This window comes from Arachis ipaensis, chromosome B8, assembly GCF_059453495.1.
Source record: "Arachis ipaensis isolate K30076 ecotype BB chromosome B8, ASM5945349v1, whole genome shotgun sequence".
Lineage (NCBI taxonomy): Eukaryota > Viridiplantae > Streptophyta > Magnoliopsida > Fabales > Fabaceae > Arachis > Arachis ipaensis.
In genome coordinates this window covers 68,846,967-68,870,229 of record NC_142443.1, presented here as the reverse complement: position 1 = coordinate 68,870,229, position 23,263 = coordinate 68,846,967, and the positions used below count along the sequence as shown (strand labels likewise).

The following is a 23,263-nucleotide window of genomic DNA, read 5'->3' as shown; positions in this document are numbered from 1 at the left end:
CCTCAGCAAAATTTAACGCTACTGATGACATGTCATCATGTCATATTTTTCTATGTTTTTTCATACAAGAAATTGATAATTAGTGCTCAAATAATGCATTATTTTGTGTTTAAAAGGTATATTTCCTTGATCTTTTGATTTGATAAACTTTGTAGGAAATAAGAAGAAAAAGAAGCAAAAAAAGCACAAAATAAGCTAAAAAAAGAGAAAAAAAGAGTTTTAGGGCACACTTTGAGGCCTTAGGCCACGCTTTTAAAAGCGTGGTCCATGACCAAGTAGAGCTCAAACAAGGCACCAGCGCCCAATTTGAAGAGAGTGCTAAGTTAAAATAGTTAACTTTTTCGGGCTTTTCTTAAGCCTTGTGACAGCATGACCATGCCTCCTTCAAAGGGTCATAACTTGAGCTACAGATGTCCAATTAATATGCTTCTAGTTGCGTTTGAAAGCTGACATTCAGAGATTTTCAACAATATATAACAATCTATATTTGGCATGAATTGAAGCACAAGTAAAAGGCATCTTTAAGGCCCAAAAATAAACCAAAAATGGGGCAGCCAAGGCTCGAAGAGGGAATCAGGGTAGCGCCCAAGGGAACAAGGCAAAGGCATAGCGCTCAGTTAACTTAGTTAACTTTATCGTGCCTCATTCAAAAGAAAATGGACAAAATGCAGTCACCAAGAGTAGAAGACAAGACCTTGCACAAGCACACAAGGGAGCGCTCAGTTCTCTTTATTAACTGAACGCTAGTGCCTAAGGAATTGTTGGACCAAAGTGGCTCCACTAGAGCTCGAAATGGGGAACAAGAGCAAGCAAATAACGGCACTAAGTTAACTTATCTAACTGAGCGCTACTCCTCACAAGGGAATAGGCACAAAATGCAACCAGCAAGGCTCGAAAGTGGGAGCTCACTCAAAGCATGAAGCGCTGCGTGAACTTACTTCACTTAGCTCTCCAAGGAAGCCTGGTTCGAAGGGCTTGTCACAAGGCAAGGGAAGTGGTGGACGAAATTGTGATCACATCAATGTAGTACTCTTTGTTATTGTATGGAATCATTATTATGGCTCTTTACTATGTGTGGACACAACTCCGTTCAACTAACCAGCAAGTGTACTGGGTCGTCCAAGTAATAAACCTTACGTGAGTAAGGGTCGATCCCACAGAGATTGTTGGCTTGAAGCAAGCTATGGTCACCTTGCAAATCTCAGTTAGGCGGATTTAAACATGATATTTTATTAGATTCAAATAAACAATAAAAGGGATAGAGATACTTATGTAGATTCATTGGCAGAGATTTCAGATAAGCGAATGGAGATGCTTTTCGTTCCTCTGAACCTCTGCTTTCCTGCTATCTTCATCCAATCAGTCTTACTTCTTTCCATGGCTGGCTGTATGCAAGGGCATCACCGTTGTCAGTGGCTACATCCCCTCCTCTCAGTGAATCATATGCTCACGCACCCTGTCACGGCACGGCTATTCATCTGTCGGTTCTCGATCATGCTGGAATAGGATTCACCTTCCTTTTGCGTCTGTCACTAACGCCCAACAATCGCGAGTTTGAAGCTCGTCACAGTCATTCAATCATTGAATCCTACTCAGAATACCACAGACAAGGTTTAGACCTTCCGGATTCTCTTGAATGCCGCCATCATTCTAGCTTACGCCACGAAGATTCTGGTTAGGAGATCTAAGAGATACTCATTCTAGCTTAATTCATGTAGAACAGAAGTGTTTGTCAGGCACGCGTTCATAAGGGGGAAGGATGATGAGCGTCACACATAATCATCACCTTCATCACGTTCTTGGGTGCGAATGGATATCTTAGAAGCGAAATAAGAAGAATTGAATAGAAAACAGTAGTACTTGCATTAATCTTTGAGGAACAGCAGAGCTCCACACCTTAATCAATGGAGTGTAGAAACTCTACCGTTGAAAATACATAAGTGAAGGTCCAGGCATGGCCGAGATGGCCAACCCCCTAAAACGTGATCAAAGGATCATAAGGTAATCCAAAGATGTCAAATACAATAGTAAGAGGTCCTATTTATAATAAACTAGTCACTAGGGTTTACAGAAGTAAGTAATTGATGCATAAATCCACTTCCGGGGCCCACTTGGTGTGTGCTTGGGCTGGGCTTTAAGTGTTGCACGTGCAGAGGTCTTCCTTGGAGTTGAACGCTAGCTTTTGTGCCAGTTTGGGCGTTCAACTCTGGTTTTGGCTCCTTTTCTGGCGCTGGACGCCAGATTTGGGTAGAAAGCTGGCGTTGAACGCCAGTTTACGTCGTTTATTCTTGACCAAAGTATGGACTATTATATATTGCTGGAAAGCCCTGGATGTCTACTTTCCAACGCAATTGGAAGCGCGCCATTTCGAGTTCTGTAGCTCCAGAAAATCCACTTTGAGTGCAGGGAGGTCAGAATCCAACAGCATCAGCAGTCCTTCTTCAACCTCTGAATCTGATTTCTGATCAAGTCCCTCAATTTCAGCCAGAAAATACCTGAAATCACAGAAAAACACACAAACTCATAGTAAAGTCCAGAAATGTGAATTTAACATAAAATCTATTAAAAACATCCCTAAAAGTAACTAGATTCTACTAAAAACATACTAAAAACAATGTCAAAAAGCGTATAAATTATCCGCTCATCACAACACCAAACTTAAATTGTTGCTTGTCCCCAAGCAACTGAAAATCAACATAGGATAAAAAGAATAGAATATACTATAAATTCCAAACTATCAATGAAACATAGCTCCAATCAAATGAGCGGGACTTATAGCTTTTTGCCTCTTGAATAGTTTTGGTATCTCACTTTATCCATTGAGGTTCAGAATGATTGGCATCTATAGGAACTCAGAGTTCAGATAGTGTTATTGATTCTCCTAGTTCAGTATGATGATTCTTGAACACAGCTATTTTATGAGTCTTGGCCGTGGCCCTAAGCACTTTGTTTTCCAGTATTACCACCGGATACATAAATGCCACAGACACATAATTGGGTGAACCTTTTCAGATTGTGACTCAGCTTTGCTAAAGTCCCCAATTAGAGGTGTCCAGGGTTCTTAAGCACACTCCTTTTTTTGCTTTGGACCTTGACTTTAACCGCTCAGTCTCAAGTTTTCACTTGACACCTTCACGCCACAAGCACATGGTTAGGGACAGCTTGGTTTAGCCGCTTAGACCAGGATTTTATTCCTTTAGGTCCTCCTATCCACTGATGCTCAAAGCCTTGGGATCCTTTTTATTTTCCCTTGCCTTTTGGTTTTAAGGGTTTTGGCTTTTTCTGCTTGCTTTTTCTTTTTCTTCTAAAATTTTTTTTTCGCCTATTTTTTTTTCTGCAAGCTTTGTTCTTTGCTGCTTTTTCTTGCTTCAAGAATCATTTTTATGATTTTTCAGATTATCAAATAACATGTTTCCTAGTCATCATTCTTTCAAGAGCCAACATATTTAACATTCTTAAACAACAACTTCAAAAGACATATGCACTGTTCAAGCATACATTCAGAAAACAAGAAGCATTGTCACCACATCAATATAATTAAACTAAGTTCAAGGATAAATTCAAAACTCATGTACTTCTTGTCTTTTGATTTAAAACACATTTTTTTTTAAGAGAGGTGATGGATTCATAGGACATTTATAACTTTAAGACATAGTTACTACTACTAATGATCATGTAATGAAGACACAAACATAGATAAGCACATAACATAGAAAACGAAAAACAGAGAGAGTAAGAACAAGGAATGAGTCCACCTTAGTGATGTCCTTGAGCTCTTCTATGTCTCTTCCTTGTCTTTGCTGCTCCTCCTTCATTGCTTTTAGATCTTCTTTGATTTCATGAAGGATGATGGAGTGCTCTTGATGTTCCACCCTTAGTTGCTTCCAATAATAATGGTGGAAGAAAATGTATCCCCTGAGGTAACTCAGGGATCTCTTGATTTGCAGTCAAATGTTCTACCACTGAGCTATAGATCCTTTACATAATTGTTTTACCACACCAAACTTAGAATGTTGCTCGCCCTCGAGCAAAAGAAGAAGGAATAGATGAAGAAGAAGATGTGGAAATAAAAACTAGGATTATGAGGAGGTAAAGTGGGGATCCTGTGGGGTCCACAGATCCTGAGATGATCCTGTGGTGTCCACAGATCCTGAGGTGTCAAGGCATTTACATCCCTGCACCAATTTAGGCATGCAAAATGCCCTTGCACACAACTCTGGGCGTTCAGCGCCAGGTTGGTGCCCATTTTGAGCGTTCAACGCCCATTTGCTGCCATTTCTGGCGTTGAACGCCAGAACCATGCTTGTTCTGGGCGTTCAGCGCCAGGATGCTCCCATTCTGGGCGTTCAACGCCAGAACTATGCTCTGTTCTGGCGTTTGAACGCCAGACAGATGCTTCTCCAGGGTGTGATTTTTCTTCTGCTGTTTTTGATTCCGTTTTCAATTTTTATATTTATTTTGTGACTCCTCATGATCATGAACCTATAAAGACACATAACTAAGAAAAATATAGTTAGATAAATAAACATTGGGTTGCCTCCCAACAAGCGCTTCTTTAATGTCAATAGCTTGACAGTGGGCTCTCATGGAGCCTCACAGATGTGCAGAGCTTTGTTGAGACTTTCCAACACCAAACTTAGAGTTTGGATATGGGAGTTCAATACCAAACTTAGAGTTTGGTTGTGGCCTCCTAACACCAAACTTAGAGTTTGACTGTGGGGGCTCTGGTTGACTCTGCTTTGAGAGAAGCTTTTCATGCTTCCTCTTCATGGTTGCAGAGGGAGATCCTTGAGTTTTGAATACAAGGGAGTTCTCATTCCATTGAAGGACTATTTCACCTCTGTCAACATCAATCACAGCTCTTGCTGTGGCCAGGAAAGGTCTTCCTAGGATGATGGATTCATCCTCTTCCTTTCCAGTATCCAAGACTATGAAATCAGCAGGGATGTAAAGGCCCTCAACTTTTACCAATACATCTTCTACGTGTCCATAAGCCTGTCTTCTTGAGCTGTCTGCCATCTCTAGTGAGATTTTAGCAGCTTGCACCCCATAGATTCCCAGTTTCTCTATTACAGAGAGAGGCATGAGGTTTATTCCTGAACCAAGGTCACACAGAGCCTTAAAGATCATGGTGCCTATGGTACAGGGTATTATGAACTTTCCAGGATCCTGTCTCTTCTGAGGCAATGTCAGTTGATCCAGATCACTTAGTTCATTGATGAACAAGGGAGGTTCAACTTCCCAAGCATCAATGCCAAACAATTTGGCATTCAGCTTCATGATTGCACCAAGAAACTTGGCAGTTTGCTCTTTAGTGACATCCTCATTCTCTTCAGGAGAGGAATACTCATCAGAGCTCATGAAGGGCATAAGGAGGTTCAATGGAATCTCTATGGTCTCTAGATGAGCCTCAGAGTCCTTTGGTTCCTTAGAGGGAAGCTCCTTATTGACCACTGGACGTCCCAGGGGGTCTTCCTCCTTGGGATTCACGTCCTCTCCTCTCCTCACAGGTTCGGCCATGGCGCTTATGTCAATGGCCTTGCACTCTCCTTTTGGGTTCTCTTCTGTATTGCTTGGGAGAGTACTAGGAGGGATTTCAGTGATCCTTTTACTCAGCTGGCCCACTTGTGCTTCCAGATTTCTAATGGAAGACCTTGTTTCATTCATGAAACTTACAGTGGCCTTAGATAGATCAGAGACTAGATTTGCTAAATTAGAAGCATTTTGTTCAGAGTTCTCTGTCTGTTGCTGAGTTGATGATGGAAAAGGCTTGCTATTGCTAAACCTGTTTCTTCCACCATTATTAAAGCCTTGTTGAGGCTTTTGATCCTTCCATGAGAAATTTGGATGATTTCTCCATGTTGAGTTATAGGTGTTTCCATAAGGTTCACCTAAGTAATTAACCTCTGCTATTGCAGGGTTCTCAGGATCATAGGCTTCTTCTTTAGAAGATGCCTCTTGAGTACTGTTGGATGCAGCTTGCATTCCATGCAGACTCTGAGAAATCATATTGACTTGCTGAGTCAATATTTTGTTCTGAGCCAATATGGCATTCAGAGTATCAACCTCAAGAACTCCCTTCTTCATAGGCGTCCCATTACTCACAGGATTCCTTTCAGAAGTGTACATGAACTGGTTATTAGCAACCATGTCAATGAGTTCTTGAGCTTCTGCAGGCGTTTTCTTTAGGTGAATGGATCCACCTGCAGAAGTGTCCAGTGACATCTTTGATAGCTCAGATAAACCATCATAGAATATATCCAGGATGGTCCATTCTGAAAGCATGTCAGAAGGACATTTTTTGGTCAACTGTTTGTATCTTTCCCAAGCTTCATAGAGAGATTCACCTTCTTTTTGTCTGAAGGTTTGAACATCAGCTCTAAGCTTGCTCAGCTTTTGAGGAGGAAAGTACTTGGCTAAGAAAGCCGTGACCAGCTTATCCCAAGAGTTCAGGCTGTCTTTAGGTTGAGAATCCAACCATAATCTAGCTCTGTCTCTTACAGCAAAAGGGAAAAGCATGAGCCTGTAGACTTCAGGATCTACTCCATTAGTCTTAACAGTATCACATATCTGCAAGAATTCAGTTAAGAACTGAAAAGGATCTTCAGATGGAAGTCCATGAAACTTGCAGTTCTGCTGCATCAGAGAAACTAACTGAGGTTTCAGCTCAAAGTTGTTTGTTCCGATGGCAGGAATGGAGATGCTTCTTCCATGTAAATTGGAATTAGGTGCAGTAAAGTCACCAAGCATCTTCCTTATATTATTATTATTTTCGGCTGCCATCTCCTCTGCCTGTTCGAAAATTTCTGAAAGGTTATCTCTGGATTGTTGTATTTTAGCTTCTCTTAATTTTCTCTTCAGAGTCCTTTCAGGTTCTGGATCTGCTTCCACAAGAATGTTCTTATCCTTGCTTCTGCTCATATGACAAGGAAGAATGGCCAGAAAAATGATAATAATAATAGAGATCCTTTATACCACAGTATAGGGATCCCTTTGTAAGTAGAAGAAGAGGGGGAGATAAAGGATGTGATGTAAAGGAAGAAACACAACTGTGAGGATTGGAATGTGAGATGAGATGTTAGGATATGAATGAATAAATAGAATGAGATGGGGGAGGAATAATTTTCGAAAATTATTTTGAAAAAGAGTTAGTGATTTTTGAAAATAGTTTTTGAAAATTGTTTAGTATTTTTTTTCGAAAATTTTTGAAATCAAAAATAAAAAAATACAAATAATTAGTTAATTAAAAAGAAATTTTTGAAAAAGAGGGAGATATTTTCGAAAATTAGAGAGAGAGAGTTAGTTAGGTGGTTTTGAAAAAGTTAAGAAACAAACAATAAGTTAGTTAGTTAGTTGAAACAAATTTTGAAAAGATAAGAAGTTAGGAAGTTAGAAAAGATATTTTGAGAAGATATTTTTGAAAAAGATAAGATAAGAAGATATTTTTGAAAAGATATGATTGAAATTAGTTTTGAAAAAGATTTTATTTTTTTTTTAAAATCTCAATTAATGACTTGGTTCATAAGAAATCACAAGATATGATTTTAGAATTTAAAGTTTGAATCTTTCTTAACAAGCAAGTAACAAACTTCAAATTTTTGAATCAAAACATTAATTGATTAGTTATTTTCAAAAATTTTATATAAAAATAAGAAAAAGATTTTTGAAAAATATTTTTGAAATTTTCGAAAATAGCTAAAAATTTTGAAAAAGATTTGATTTTTGAAAAAGATTTTGAAAAAGATAAGATTTTCAAATTGAAAATTTGATTTGACTCATTGGCAACAACTTTGATTTTTAAAAATTTTTGAAAAAGTCAATCCAAATTTTCGAATTTAATGAGAGAAAAAGGGAAAGATATTTTTTTTGATTTTTGAAATTTTTATGATGCAAGAGAAAAACACTAAAAAGATGCAATGCATGAAATTTTTAAATCAAAACATGTGATGCATGCAAGAATGCTATGAATGTCAAGATGAACACCAAGAACACTTTGAATGTCAAGATGAACATCATAGACACAATTTTGAAAAAATTTTCATGCAAAGAAAACATGCAAGACACCAAACTTAGAATTCTTTAATGCTTACGCACTAAGAATTCAAGAATGCATATGATAAACATGAAAAGACACAAAACAAAAAATCATCAAGATCAAACAAGAAGACTTACCAAGAACAACTTGAAGATCATGAAGACCACTATGAATGCATGATTTTTTTCGAAAAAAATGCAAGATGCACATGCAAATGACACCAAACTTATAACATGACTCAAGACTCAAACAAGAAACAGAAAAATATTTTTGATTTTTATGATTTTCTAATTTTTTTGGATTTTTTTTTTATATTTTTCGAAAATTATTTAGAAAAGAGAAAAATAAGGATTCAAAATTTTTAATATGAATTCCAGGAATCTTATGCTCTAAAGCTCCAATCAAAGGGTCAGGCATGGCTTAATAGCCAGCCAAGCTTTAGCATGTAAGTTTTTTCATGTATAGAACAACTAAGTGTGTGAGAATCTCTTGTGATGATAAGTTGAAATCCCAGTCCAAAAGATTGGACATGGCTTACAGCCAGCCAGGATTCAACAAATCATCATGAAACACTAGAATTCATTCTTAAAAATCTTGAATAAAATTTTTGAAAACATTTTTATTATTTTTTTTTTCGAAAACAGATGAGAGATTTTTGAAATAATTTTTGAAAAATTTTTAAAAAGAAAACAAAGAGAAAATTACCTAATCTGAGCAACAAGATGAACCGTCAGTTGTCCAAACTCAAACAATCCCCGGCAACGGCGCCAAAAACTTGGTGGACGAAATTGTGATCACATCAATGTAGTACTCTTTGTTATTGTATGGAATCATTATTATGGCTCTTTACTATGTGTGGACACAACTCCGTTCAACTAACCAGCAAGTGTACTGGGTCGTCCAAGTAATAAACCTTACGTGAGTAAGGGTCGATCCCACAGAGATTGTTGGCTTGAAGCAAGCTATGGTCACCTTGCAAATCTCAGTTAGGCGGATTTAAACATGATATTTTATTAGATTCAAATAAACAATAAAAGGGATAGAGATACTTATGTAGATTCATTGGCAGAGATTTCAGATAAGCGAATGGAAATGCTTTTCGTTCCTCTGAACCTCTGCTTTCCTGCTATCTTCATCCAATCAGTCTTACTTCTTTCCATGGCTGGCTGTATGCAAGGGCATCACCGTTGTCAGTGGCTACATCCCCTCCTCTCAGTGAATCATATGCTCACGCACCCTGTCACGGCACGGCTATTCATCTGTCGGTTCTCGATCATGCTGGAATAGGATTCACCTTCCTTTTGCGTCTGTCACTAACGCCCAACAATCGCGAGTTTGAAGCTCGTCACAGTCATTCAATCATTGAATCCTACTCAGAATACCACAGACAAGGTTTAGACCTTCCGGATTCTCTTGAATGCCGCCATCATTCTAGCTTACGCCACGAAGATTCTGGTTAGGAGATCTAAGAGATACTCATTCTAGCTTAATTCATGTAGAACAGAAGTGTTTGTCAGGCACGCGTTCATAAGGGGGAAGGATGATGAGCGTCACACATAATCATCACCTTCATCACGTTCTTGGGTGCGAATGGATATCTTAGAAGCGAAATAAGAAGAATTGAATAGAAAACAGTAGTACTTGCATTAATCTTTGAGGAACAGCAGAGCTCCACACCTTAATCTATGGAGTGTAGAAACTCTACCGTTGAAAATACATAAGTGAAGGTCCAGGCATGGCCGAGATGGCCAACCCCCTAAAACGTGATCAAAGGATCATAAGGTAATCCAAAGATGTCAAATACAATAGTAAGAGGTCCTATTTATAATAAACTAGTCACTAGGGTTTACAGAAGTAAGTAATTGATGCATAAATCCACTTCCGGGGCCCACTTGGTGTGTGCTTGGGCTGGGCTTTAAGTGTTGCACGTGCAGAGGTCTTCCTTGGAGTTGAACGCCAGCTTTTGTGCCAGTTTGGGCGTTCAACTCTGGTTTTGGCTCCTTTTCTGGCGCTGGACGCCAGATTTGGGTAGAAAGCTGGCGTTGAACGCCAGTTTACGTCATTTATTCTTGACCAAAGTATGGACTATTATATATTGCTGGAAAGCCCTGGATGTCTACTTTCCAACGCAATTGGAAGCGCGCCATTTCGAGTTCTGTAGCTCCAGAAAATCCACTTTGAGTGCAGGGAGGTCAGAATCCAACAGCATCAGCAGTCCTTCTTCAACCTCTGAATCTGATTTCTGATCAAGTCCCTCAATTTCAGCCAGAAAATACCTGAAATCACAGAAAAACACACAAACTCATAGTAAAGTCCAGAAATGTGAATTTAACATAAAATCTATTAAAAACATCCCTAAAAGTAACTAGATTCTACTAAAAACATACTAAAAACAATGTCAAAAAGCGTATAAATTATCCGCTCATCAGGAAGCATGACGAGGAGCATGTGTAGCGCTTAGTTCACTAACTTAGCTGAGCGCTCCACTGGAAGCATGCCCCAACCCATTTTTAAATAAATGCCTCCTGACCCAAGCTTCAATCCAATTCCTCACAGACCCAAGTCACTAATTACATCCAGATCCACTATCATTCAAATCTAAAGCAAGCAAAGCCCATATCATCACTCAAAAGTACAAGAACAAGCTAGATTAGGAATTTCATTTTCATTTTGAAAAGCCTATATAAAGGCATCAATTTCATTTTCTTAGAGAGGCTGGCTCTGCCTGAGAGCATTAGGAGTAGGGTAGAAAGCTCTTTGTTAAAGTTTCCTTTTTGAATTTGAGAATTAAAAATCAGATCTGGGTTTTCCTTTCTTTCTATTTCATTTTTCCTTCCTCTGCAAGTTTCCCTTTCTGAAATTTCATAAATCAATTTACATTGAGCTTGATTTTAATCTTCTGTTCTCATAGCTTTCTATTCCCATTGCTTCCAATTTACTTTCATGAAATTTAAATCTTCTTGTTCCTCTGCATTTTGCATTTGATGTTTGCTATGAGATTGATTTACATTTCCTGCAAATTTACATTTTCTGCACTTGCTCTAAGTTACTGATCTATTGCTTTCTTTAATTTCCAGCACCCAGTCCCTTTTACATTTGATGCAATTTACATTTCTTGTCATTTAAGATTCTATCAATTTACTTTTCTTGCTCTTTAAGCTTTTGTCCAATCTACATTCTCCTGATTTAAATTTACTATAATTTACATACCTTGTTATTTAAGTTTCAGTCAATTTACTTTCTGCACTTTAAATTCCTTGTCATTTCCTTTCTGTTAGTTTAATTTCATCCAATTAACCAATGTTAGCTTGACTAAACTAATCACCCGATAAAGTTTCTTGATCCATCAATCCCTGTGGGATCGACCTCACTCTAAGTGAATTTTACTACTTGATGCGACCCGGTACAGTTGCCGGTGAGTTTTGGTGTGGAATTTTGATTTCCACCCATCAAGTTTTTGGCGCCGTTGCCGGAGATTGATTTAGATCAACAATGATTAAGTGGGTGATAAGTCTAGATCAAGCATTTTCTTTGTTTTTGTTTTTTGTTTTAGATTGAAACCAAGGTGTTTGAGTTATTGCCTCATTAAGAAATTCTTCTCTGTGAGATGAATTTCAAATTTCATTTGTGTTGTGTTTTACAAAATTCAAATGGAGTTCAACTCATCTTATGATCAAACAAATTTTATGGGATATTACCCACAATCACCAATCTCTAATGGTGGCTGGGAATATCACCAAGAAAATACAAATTCTGAGCACTCCAATCCATGGAGATTTGCTTCAGAGACACAAGATGAGCAAGAGAATCATATGGGATATTTCCCTCCACCACAAAGTGATGCAAGTCATTATTCTAATGGTGGCTGGGAAGGGAATTCTAATGCTCCATATGATATTCATCCAAAGTTATCATCACTTGACCATGCTTCAACAGAAACTCCCTTTCAAAACTTACCACCCACACAAACTTCCATGAACCAAAGGCTCTCAAAGCTTGAGTCCATGTTCAAAAGATATGAGGAGGAGACAAAGAAATTCTGGAATGAAAAAGAGAACTCCCTCAAAAATATGGAAGTGCTGGTAGACCAATTGTTGAATGTAAGGAAGAGGTGGTGGAAATATTTGAACCTGAAACTACACTTGAGATGATAAGAGAACATGAAAACTCACAACCTCCTCAAACTTCCCAGGACCAAAAAGTCTCAACAATTGAATCTGTGATTAAAAGATATGAAGATTTGATTTTTTGAAATTAAAAAGATTTGATTTTTTTTTTTTGAAAAAGATTTGAAAAGATCAATTTTTGAAATTAGAATTTTGACTTGATTAAAAAGAAGAGATATGATTTTGAAAATCTTTGACTATTTTAATGTTAAATTTCGAAAATTATGAGTAAAATAAGAAAAAGATATTTTTTTATTTTTAAATTTTAATGAGGAAAGAGAAAAACAACAAAACGACACTAAACTTAGAAATTTTAGATCAAAACAAAGAGAACAAACAAGAAAACTTTGAATGTCAAGATGAACATCAAGAACACTTTGAAGATCAAGATGAACACCAAGAATAAATTTTTGAAAAATTTTTAAGTAAATAAAAGCACAAAAACACACCAAACTTAAAATTTTTAGAAAATCAAACAGAAATTTTCGAAAAATTAAAGGAAAACACAAAGAAGACACCAAACTTAGAATTTTTTTAAATCAAGAAAGAACTAAGGACATGCAATTTCAAAAAATTAAAAGAAAATAAAAGCATGCAATTGACACCAAACTTAAAATATGAAACTAAACTCAAATAAAAGACTCTAAACCAACAAAAATAAAATATTCCTAATCTAAGCAACAAGATAAACCGTCAGTTCTCCAAACTCGAACAATCCCTGGCAACGGCGCCAAAAACTTGGTGCACGAAATTACAATCACACTTTTGCAACTCCGCACAACTAACCAGCAAGTGCACTGGGTCGTCCAAGTAAAACCTTACGTGAGTAAGGGTCGATCCCACGGAGATTGTCGGCTTGAAGCAAGCTATGGTTATCTTGTAACTCTTAGTTAGGATATCAATAATTCTCAGATTTAGTTGTTAAAAGTAAAAGAACATGAAATAAATACTTGTTATGCAGTAATGAAGAACAGGTTGAGGCTTTGGAGATGCTTTGTCTTCTGAATCTCTACTTTCTTACTATCTTCTTCTTCATGCACGCAAGGCTCCTTCCATGGCAAGCTTTATGTTGGGCATCACCGTTGTCAATGGCTACTTCCCGTCCTCTCAGTGAAAATGTTCCAAATGTACTGTCACCGCACGGCTAATCATCTGTCGGTTCTCAATCATGTCGGAATAGGATCCGTTGATCCTTTTGCGTCTATCACTACGTCCAACACTCGCGAGTTTGAAGCTCGTCACAGTCATCCCTTTCCAGATCCTACTCAGAATACCACAGACAAGGTTTAGATGTTCCGGATCTCAGGAATGGCCGCCAATAATTCTAGCTTATACCACGAAGACTCTGATCTGAATCATGAGGCTAAGAGATATGCATTCAATCTAAGGTAGAACGGAGGTGGTTGTCAGGCACGCGTTCATAGGTGAGAATGATGATGAGTGTCACGGATCATCACATTCATCAGGTTGAAGTGCGAATGAATATCTTAGAATAGAAACAAGCGTGATAGAATGGAAAACAGTAGTAATTGCATTAATTTATGAAGAACAGCAGAGCTCCTCACCCCCAACAATAGGGTTTAGAGACTCATGCCATAGAGAATACAATATGAAATGTGTAAAGTGTCATGAGGAACAAGATGAATCACTAAAAGTAGTTTTTATAGTAAACTGGTGACCTAGGGTTACAGAAAATGAGTAAGCTAGGGTGTTTAGTGTAAAAATCCACTTCTGGGACCCACTTGGTGTGTGCTTGGGTTGAGCATTGAAGCTTTCATGTGTAGAGACTTTTCTTGGAGTTAAACGCCAGCTTTTGTGCCAGTTTGGGCGTTTAACTCCAGCTTTTGTGCCAGTTCTGGAGTTAAACGCCAGAATTCTTGAGCTGACTTGGAATGCCTGTTTGGGCCATCAAATCTCGAGAAAGGTATGAACTATTATATATTGCTGGAAAGCCCAGGATGTCTACTTTCCAACGCAATTGAGAACGCACCAATTGGGCTTCTGTAGCTCCAGAAAATCCACTTCGAGTGCAGGGAGGTCAGAATCCAACAGCATCTGCAGTCCTTTTTCAGCCTCTGAATAAGATTTTTGCTCAGGTCCCTCAATTTCAGCCAGAAAATACCTGAAATCACAGAAAAACACACAAACTCATAGTAAAGTCCAGAAAAGTAATTTTTATTTAAAAAATAATTAAAACATAATAAAAACTAACTAAAATATACTAAAAACATACTAAAAACAAAGCCAAAAAGCGTATAAATTATCCGCTCATCACAACACCAAACTTAAATTGTTGCTTGTCCCCAAGCAACTAAAAATCAAATAGGATAAAAAGAAGAGAATATACATTGAATTCCAAAAATATCTATGAAGATCAGTATTAATTAGATGAGCGGGGCTTTTAGCTTTTTGCCTCTGAATAGTTTTGGCATCTCACTTTATCCTTTGAAGTTCAGAATGATTGGCTTCTATAGGAACTCAGAATCCAGATAGTGTTATTGATTCTCCTAGTTAAGTATGTTGATTCTTGAACACAGCTACTTTATGAGTCTTGGCCGTGACCCTAAGCATTTTGTTTTCCAGTATTACCACCGGATACATAAATGCCACAGACACATAACTGGGTGAACCTTTTCAGATTGTGACTCAGCTTTGCTAGAGTCCCCAGTTAGAGGTGTCCAGAGCTCTTAAGCACACTCTTTTTGCTTTGGACCACGACTTTAACTGCTCAGTCTCAAGTTTTCACTTGATACCTTCACGCCACAAGCACATGATTAGGGACAGCTTGGTTTAGCCGCTTAGGCCAGGATTTTATTCTTGTGGGCCCTCTTATCCACTGATGCTCAAAGCCTTTGATCCTTTTTATTACCTTTGCCTTTTGGTTTAAAGGGCTATTAGCTTTTTCTGCTTGCTCTTTTTTTTTCTTTTTTTTCGCATTTTTTCCTGCAAGCTTTCTATTCACTGCTTTTTCTTGCTACAAGAATCAATTTTATGATTTTTCATATCATCAAACAATATTTCTCCTTTTTCATCATTCTTTCAAGAGCCAACAATTTTAACATTCATAAACAACAAATTAAAAAATATGCATTCAAGCATTCATTCAGAAAACAAGAGTATTAGCACCACATCAAAATAATTAAACTGTTTTAAAATTCGAAATTCATGTACTTCTTTTTCTTTTTCAATTAAGAACATTTTTTTTGAATGGATTCATGGGACATTCATAGCTTTAAGACATAAACTTTAAATTTTATTGATTATGGACTAAAAATAAGACTAAAAAATAAATATAAGAGTAGACCCATAATAATAGAAGACAGAAAATTAAAAGCAGAAAAATGAATGACTCTTAAAATAGACTCTTAATAATAAAGGTTATCACAGAGTTAGGACTCAACAACCTTAATTTTGAGAAGTGGATGCTCCCTCAATCTGTGGGGTGCTTGGTCCTTCAAGGGAGAGCTTCTGGCGCTTCAGCTCCTGTAGCTCACGCCCCTGCTTCTCCTGTTCCTTCAGCAGCTTGTAGAACATGCGGTTTTGATTCTGCTGTTCTTCCTTAAGTTGTTCCACAACTTCTTGCAGCTTGGTAACAGATGCTTCTAGGCGGGTCCAGTAGTCAATTTCAGGAATTTCTGAGAGGAACTCCTGCGCCCTCCTTTTGATGGAGTTGTCTTGCACTTGTCCTTCCATTGACTTCTTGGTGATTGGGTGTTCGATTGGAATGAATTCATCTACTCCCATCCTCACCCCAGCATCTTTACATAGTAGAGAAATTAAGCTTGGGTAGGCCAGTTTGGCTTAAGTGGAGTTCTTGTTTGCAATTGTGTAAATCTCACAAGAAATCAGATGATGAATCTCCACTTCTTTCCCCAGCATAATACAATGAATCATCACTGCTCTTTTGACAGTGACCTCAGAGCGGTTGCTAGTGGGCAATATAGAATGCCCAATGAAGTCCAACCAGCCTCTTGCAACTAGTTTGAGATCTTCCCTCTTGAGTTGGTTTGGGACACCTTTTGAATTGGTTATCCACTTAGTTCCAGGGAGGCATGATCTTGATGAGTCTTAGCTCAGTGATCATGGAAAAACACACCAAACTTAGAGGTTTTGCTTGCCCTCAAGCAAAAAAAGGAAAGGGGAGAGAGAGGAGAAGAGCCAAATTCGAATGGTGGAGAGGAGGGGATGGCCGAATGTATATTTATAGGAGGAGGGGAGGGATTTCAAAAAATTTGAAAGAGATATAACATAGAGATATGATTGATGGAAGAAAATAAAATCATGATATGAAAAAGATGAGATTTGTAATTGAAAAAGATATAAAGACGTTAAATTTGAAAATTTGGTTATGCATCTAAGAAATAAGAGATGATATGATGAGTTGAAAAAGATTTGGAAAGAAATTAAGAGGATAATTGAGTTTTTGAAAAGATTTGGGAAGGATTTGAAAGAAAATTGAAAAGAGATTTAGAAAATTATTGAATTTTGGAAAATTGAGGGTGAATGATGAAAGTTTGAAACATGTTTATGCAGAAAATTATGAATCAAAACATGAAAATTTGAAAAAAATTTGAAGTTGGAAACAAAATCTCCTCCCCCTGCCTCTCTGGCGTTAAACGCCCAGAATGGTATCCATTCTGGCATTTAACGCCCAATTGTTGGCCATTATGGGCGTTTAACGCCCAGCCAGGTACCCTGGGTGGCGTTAAACGCCAGAAACCCCTTTATCACTGGGCGTTTTTCTGAATGCCCAGGATGCTGCAATTCTGGAGTTAAACACCCAGAATGGTACCCATTCTGGCATTTAACGCCCAAAATGGTACCTTTACTGGCGTTAAACACCCAGAATGGTACCCATTCTGGCGTTTAACGCCCAAAATACCCTTTACTGGCATTTTCTTGCCAGCAAGCTCCTTTTCTCTGCTTTTTGCACTGAATCCTTCTGTAACTCTGTGAATTCCTTCAATTTTGATGATTAACCTTTGAAGAAAAATGTATATCAAACTTCTACAAGTATTAATTAAAACAAATAACTTGCTAATGGCTGGGTTGCCTCCCAACAAGCGCTTCTTTATTGTCTTTAGCTAGACCTTTACTGAGCTTCATTCAAGCCTCAGTTTTGAGCATTCTTGCTCAAAATTGCTTTCAAGATAATGTTTGATTCTCTGTCCATTAACAATGAACTTTTTGTCAGAATCAATATCTTGAAGCTCAACATATCCATATGGTGACACTCCTGTAATCACATATAGTCCCCTCCACCGAGATTTTAATTTTTCGGGGAATAATCTGAGCCTAGAGTTGAACAGCAGAACTTTTTGTCCTGGCTCAAAGACTCTGGATGACAATTTCTTGTCATGCCACTTTTTTGCTTTTTCCTTATAAATTTTTGCATTTTCAAAAGCATTGAATCTGAACTCCTCTAGCTCATTTAGCTGGAGCAATCTTTTCTCACCAGCTAACTTAGCATCCAGGTTTAGGAATCTGGTTGCCCAGTAGGCTTTATGTTCCAGTTCCACGGGCAGATGACAGGCCTTGCCATACACAAGCTGGTATGGAGAGGTTCCTATAGGAGTCTTGAATGCTGTTCTGTATGCCCACAGAGCATCATCCAAGCTCTTTGCCCAATCCTTTCTACGGGCAATTACAGTCCGTTCCAGGATTCTCTTTAGTTCTCTATTAGAGACTTCAGCCTCCCCATTTGTCTGTGGATGATACGGAGTTGCTACTTTGTGGCTAATTCTATATCGAACCATAGCAGATTATAGCTGTTTATTGTAGAAATGGGTGCCCCTATCACTGATTAGTACTCTGGGAACACCAAATCTGCTGAAAATATGTTTCTGGAGGAACTTCAGCACAGTCTTGGTATCATTAGTGGGTGTGGCAATTGCCTCCACCCATTTAGATACATAGTCTACTGCCACCAGAATGTAAGTGTTTGAGTATGATGGTGGGAAAGGACCCATGAAGTCAATACCCCATACATCAAACAACTCAATCTCTAAGATCCCTTGTTGAGGCATGGCATAACCATGAGGCAAGTTACCACCTCTTTGGCAACTGTCACAGTTACGCACAAACTCTCGGGCATCTCTATAGAGAGTAGGCCAATAGAAGCCACATTTGAGGACTTTAGTGGCTGTTCGCTCACTTCCGAAATGTCCTCCATACTGTGATCCATGGCAATGCCACAGGATCTTCTGTGCCTCCTCTCTAGGGATGCATCTGTGGATCATTCCGTCTGCGCATCTCTTAAAGAGATATGGTTCATCCCATAAGTAGTACTTTGCATCAGAAATTAGCTTTTTCTTTTGCAACCTGCTATACTCCTGGGGTATAAACCTCACAGCGTTATAATTTACAATGTCTGCAAACCATGGTGCTTCCTGAATGGCAAAAAGTTGCTCATCCAGAAAGGTCTCAGAGATCTCAGTAGGAGGGAGGGACGCCCCTGCTACTGGTTCTATCCGGGACAGGTGATCAGCTACCTAGTTCTCTGTCCCTTTTCTGTCTCTTATTTCTATATCAAACTCTTGCAGAAGCAACACCCATCTTATGAGCCTGGGTTTTGAATCCTGCTTTATGAGTAGATATTTAAGAGCAGCATGGTCAGTATACACAATCACTTTTGAACCTACTAAATAGGATCTAAACTTGTCAATGGTATAAACCACTGCAAGTAAATCCTTTTCTGTGGTTGTGTAATTCTTCTGTGCGTCATTTAGAACACGACTGGCATAGTAAATGACGTGCAGAAGCTTGTTATGCCTTTGTCCCAACACTGCACCAATGGCATGGTCACTGGCATCACACATTAATTCGAATGGTAATGTCCAGTCAGGTGCAGAGATGACTGGTGCTATGACCAGCTTGGCTTTCAGGGTCTCAAACGCCTGCAGACACTCTGTGTCAAACACAAATGGCGTGTCAGCAGCTAGCAGGTTGCTTAGAGGTTTTGAAATTTTTGAAAAATCCTTTATGAACCTCCTATAGAATCCTGCATGCCCCAGAAAGCTTCTGATTGCCTTAACATTGACAGGTGGTGGTAATTTCTCAATTACCTCTACCTTGGCTTGATCCACCTCTATCCCCTTGCTTGAAATTTTGTGCCCAAGGACAATTCCTTCAGTCACCATAAAGTGACATTTTTCCCAGTTTAAGACCAGGTTAGTCTCTTGGCACCTTTTCAGGACAAGTGCTAGATTATCAAGACAGGAGCTGAATGAGTATCCAAATACTGAGAAGTCATCCATGAAGACTTCCAGGAACTTCTCTACCATATCAGAGAAGATAGAGAGCATGCACCTCTGAAAGGTTGCAGGTGCATTGCACAGACCAAAAGGCATTCTTCTGTAAGCAAATACTCCAGATGGACATGTGAATGCTATTTTCTCTTGGTCTTGAGGATCCACTGCAATTTGGTTGTAGCCTGAATAGCCATCCACAAAGCAGTAGTATTCATGGCCTGCTAGTCTCTCTAGCATCTGGTCTATGAATGGTAAAGAAAAATGATCCTTTCTGGTGGATGTATTGAGCCTTTTGTAGTCAATACACATACGCCACCCTGTAACTGTTCTTGTGGGAACCAGTTCATTCTTTTCATTATGAATCACTGTCATGCCTCCCTTCTTGGGGACAACTTGGACAGGGCTCACCCAGGGGCTATCAGAAATAGGATAAATAATCCCAGTCTCTAGTAACTTAGTGACCTCTTTCTGCACCACTTCCTTCATGGCTGGATTTAGCCGCCTCTGTGGTTGAACCACTGGCTTAGCATCATCCTCTAATAGGATCTTGTGCATGCATCTTGCTGGGCTAATGCCCTTAAGATCACTTATGGACCACCCAAGAGCTGTCTTGTGTGTCCTTAGCACTTGAATTAGTGCTTTCTCTTCCTGTGGATTTAAAGCAGAGCTTATGATCACTGGAAAAGTGTCACCCTATCCCAGAAATGCATATTTCAGGGATGGTGGTAGTAGTTTAAGCTCTGGTTTAGGAGGTTTCTCCGATTCCTGAGGGATTTTTAGAGGTTCTTTTATTTCCTCTGGTTCCTCCAAATCAGGATGAACATCTTTAAAGATGTCCCCTAGCTCTGATTCAAGACTCTCAGTCATATTGATCTCTTCCACCAAAGAGTCAATAATATCAGTGCTCATGCAGTCATTTGATGTGTCTGGATGCTGCATAGCTTTGACAGCATTTAACTTGAACTCATCCTTATTGACTCTCAGGGTCACTTCCCTTTTTTGTACATCAATAAGAGTTCGTCTAGTTGCTAGGAAAGGTCTTCCTAGAATGAGATTTGCACTCTTGTGCTCCTCCATTTCCAGCACTACAAAGTCAGTGGGAAAGGCAAATGGCCCAACCTTGACAATCATGTCCTCAATGATGCCTGAGGGATATTTAATGGAGCCATCAGCAAGTTGAAGACATATCCGGGTTGGTTTGACTTCTTCAGTCAACCCAAGCTTTCTGATAGTGGATGCAGGTATTAGGTTGATACTTGCTCCAAGGTCACATAGAGCTGTCTTGGTACAAGCACCCTCTAATGTGCATGGTATCATAAAGCTTCCTGGATCTTGAAGCTTTTCAGAATGACTGCACTGCATTCTTCAGTGAGAAACATTCTTTCAGTTTCTCTCCAATCCTTCTTATGACTTAAGATCTCTTTCATGAACTTAGCATAAGAGGGTATTTGCTCAAGTACCTCTGCAAACGAGATCTTTATTTCAAGAGTCCTGAGATAGTCTGCAAAGCGGGCAAATTGTTTATCCTGTTCTGCTTGGCGGAGCTTCTGAGGATAAGGCATCTTGGCTTTATATTCTTCAACCTTAGTTGCTGCAGGTTTATTCCCTACAGAAGTGGTTGGAGAAGCCTTCTTAGAGGGGTTACTATCAGCACTCGCAGGTGTCTGATCCCTCATTGACATTTAAACGCCAGGATTGGGTGCTGGATGGGCGTTTAATGCCAGCTTCCCACCCTTTTCTGGCGTTTGAACGCCAGAACTGGACAAGGAATGGGCGTTTAATGCCAACTTTTCCCCCTTTTCTGGCGTTTGAATGCCAGAGTTATTCCTCTCTGGGCTCTTGATGTCCTCAGAGGGATCTTGGGCAGTGGTTTGGTCATCCTCTGTCATTTGTTCCTTTCTTGACTTTTTGCTACTTTGAGCTGAGTTATTCAATGTCTTCCCGCTCCTTAGTTGAACAGCTTGGCATTCTTCTGTTATCTGTTTAGATAGCTGCTATCTTGTCTGATTTAATTGTGCCTCTATATTTTTGTTAGCATTTTTAGTGTCTTGGAGCATCTCCTTGAATTCTGCTAATTGTTTTGTCATTAGAAGTAATTGCTGATTTAGTTCAACAATCTGTTCTTGAGGATTATGATCAGTAGTTGCTACCATAGCTTCTTTTTCTTTGGAGGGCTCATTGCTTGAGTACAGATGTTGATTTCTAGCAACTGTATCTATGAGTTCTTGAGCCTCTTCAATTGTCTTTCTCATGTGTATAGATCCACCAGCTGAGTGGTCTAAAGACATTTGAGCTCTTTCTGTAAGCCCATAGTAGAAGATGTCTAACTGTACCCACTCAGAAAATATTTCAGAGGGGCATTTCCTTAGCATCCCTCTATACCTCTCCCAGGCATTATAAAGGGATTCATGATCCTCTTGTTTAAAGCCTTGGATGTCCAGCCTTAGCTGTGTCATCCTTTTTGGAGGGTAAAATTGATTCAGGAATTTATCTTATAACTGTCTCCATGTTTTTATGCTTGCTGTGGGTTGGTTATTTAACCACCTCTTAGCTTGATCTTTTACAGCAAATGGAAACAGTAATAATCTGTAGACATCCTGATCCACTTCTTTATCACGTACTGTATCAGCAATTTGTAAGAACTGTGCCAGAAACTCAATAGATTCTTCCTGTGGAAGGCCGAAATACTGACAATTTTGTTGCACCATGATAATGAGCTGAGGATTTAGCTCAAAACTGCTTGCTTTGATGAGAGGTATACAAATGCTACTCCCATGTGCAGCTGTAATGGGGTTGGCATATGACCCCAGAGACCTTCTGGACTGTTCATTTCCACTTATGTCCATGATAGAGAAAAGGAAATTGATATAAATTGCAAATAAATTATATTTTTTTAAGGTAACCGAAATTAAAATAAGATAAAATAAAATAATTGAAAAATTGAATATAAATTCGAAAATTAGAAGAAATTGAAATAAAAGCAAATTGAAGACTAAATTAATTAATTAATTAAAAAGATTTTGTGATTAGCAATCAAAAAGATATGATTGAGGATTATTTTGGAAAAGATATGATTGAAGAAATTAAAAAGATTTGATTTTTTTTTTTTTGAAAAAGATTTGAAAAGATCAATTTTTGAAATTAGAATTTTGACTTGATTAAAAAGAAGAGATATGATTTTGAAAATCTTTGACTACTTTAATGTTAAATTTCGAAAATTATGAGTAAAATAAGGAAAAGATATTTTTTTTATTTTTAAATTTTAATGAAGAAAGAGAAAAACAACAAAACGACACTAAACTTAGAAATTTTAGATCAAAACAAAGAGAACAAACAAGAAAACTTTGAATGTCAAGATGAACACCAAGAACACTTTGAAGATCAAGATGAACAGCAAGAACAAATTTTTGAAAAATTTTTAAGTAAATAAAAGCACAAAAACACACCAAACTTAAAATTTTTAGAAAATCAAACACAAATTTTCGAAAAATTAAAGGAAAACACAAAGAAGACACCAAACTTAGAATTTTTTTTTTAAATCAAGAAAGAACTAAGGACATGCAATTTCGAAAAATTAAAAGAAAATAAAAGCATGCAATTGACATCAAACTTAAAATATGAAACTAAACGCAAATAAAAGACTCTAAACCAACAAAAATAAAATATTCCTAATCTAAGCAACAAGATAAACCGTTAGTTGTCCAAACTCGAATAATCCCCGGCAACAGCGCCAAAAATTTGGTGCACGACATTACAATCACACTTTTGCAACTCCGCACAACTAACCAGCAAGTACACCGGGTCGTCCAAGT

The 23,263-nt window shown here is 38.2% G+C and overlaps 1 non-coding gene across 1 annotated transcript; it reads left to right on the top strand.

Annotated features, from left to right (window-relative positions):
- Positions 1-6,279: 6,279 nt before the first annotated feature.
- LOC148548458 (small nucleolar RNA R71) lies at positions 6,280-6,387 on the top strand. Its single transcript, XR_015898078.1, has one exon. It is a non-coding gene; the product is annotated as a small nucleolar RNA R71 (small nucleolar RNA).
- Positions 6,388-23,263: the final 16,876 nt, after the last annotated feature.